At 34.8% G+C, this 1,242-nt stretch overlaps 1 protein-coding gene across 1 annotated transcript in view; it reads right to left on the bottom strand.

The window, feature by feature from the left end:
- Positions 1 to 1,242, bottom strand: part of LOC103750658 (transmembrane protease serine 11C-like) — a 59,273-nt gene that overhangs the window by 479 nt on the left and 57,552 nt on the right. The gene's annotated exons all lie outside the window — the stretch shown is intronic.

Raw genomic sequence — 1,242 nt, 5'->3', positions numbered from 1 at the left:
ATTATGCTTGGGGAGAAAAGGAAAGTGTGTGTTCATCCCCCTGCTAACATTGAACTATAGATCTTCATTCTTGAGTGAATGTTTTCCTCTCAATCAAGAAAATTAACTTATTTATCACCTTACATATTTACTTTCTGAGAATAATTATGGTCTATTTTCATTGAAAAATTCAAGAATACAATATATCATTATTAACTTAGTATGCTATATATTAAATCTTCATAACTTATTTATTTTAAAATTTGTACAATTTTAAACATTTCTTCCCTTCACCTTCCTGCCCCTGTCAACAATCATTATATTTTGTTTCATTGAGTCAACCTTTAAAAACTTCACATATATGTGAGATCATACACTTCTGTGTTGGCTTATTTCACTTAACACTTCTGAATTTATTTATGTTGTCACAAATGACAAGATTTCCTATTTTATGGCTATTATTTACTTCTATAGTCTCTTAATTGGAGCTTAGTTGTTTCTATATCTTGGATAGTATGACAAGTTCTCCACATAGAGTGAGAATATCTTTTTGATAAAATGATTTTATTTCCTTTGTGTATATACCTAGAAATAGAATTGCTGTATCATATGGTGATTTTATTTTAGTTAAAAAATATTTGGGGGCTGGAGAGATGGCTCAGCGGTTAAGAGCACTGACTACTCTTACAGAGGACCTGGGTTCAATTCCCAGCACCCACATGGCGGCTATGAACTGTACTTAACTCCAGTTCCAGGGGAATCTGAAGCCCTCTTCTGACCTCAGCAGCATTGCACGACATGGGTGCACTAACATACACGCAGGCAATACACTCATACACATATAATTAAAATAATAAATTAAATTTTAAAATATTTTGTTTACTTTTATTTTATGTCTATTAGTATATTGCCTGCATGTATGTAAGTGCTCCTGTGTGCAATGCTTACAGAGGTGAGAAGAGGGTGTTAGATTCCCTGAAACTGGAGTTATGGATGATTGTTAGCCACCATGTGGGTGCTGGGGATCAAACCAGGGTCCTCTGCAAGAGCAGCTAGTGCTCTTAGCAGCTGAGCCATCTCTCCAGTCCTGGTAGTTTTATTTTGAGTGCTTTGACGAACCACTATAATGGTTTTCATAATGGCTATGCCAATTAAAAACACTGTCAACATTGCAGGCATTTTATTCTTATTTTTTGGTCTTTTTGTAATAGTTTTAATCTAATAATCTAATATGTTTTCCTCCCTCCCTCCCTCCCCCCTCCT

Source organism: Nannospalax galili, unplaced genomic scaffold (assembly GCF_000622305.1).
Source record: "Nannospalax galili isolate Female #2095 unplaced genomic scaffold, S.galili_v1.0 scaffold547, whole genome shotgun sequence".
Taxonomy (NCBI): domain Eukaryota; kingdom Metazoa; phylum Chordata; class Mammalia; order Rodentia; family Spalacidae; genus Nannospalax; species Nannospalax galili.
The sequence above is the reverse complement of the archived record's forward strand: the minus strand, read 5'-3'. Positions and strand labels throughout refer to the sequence as shown.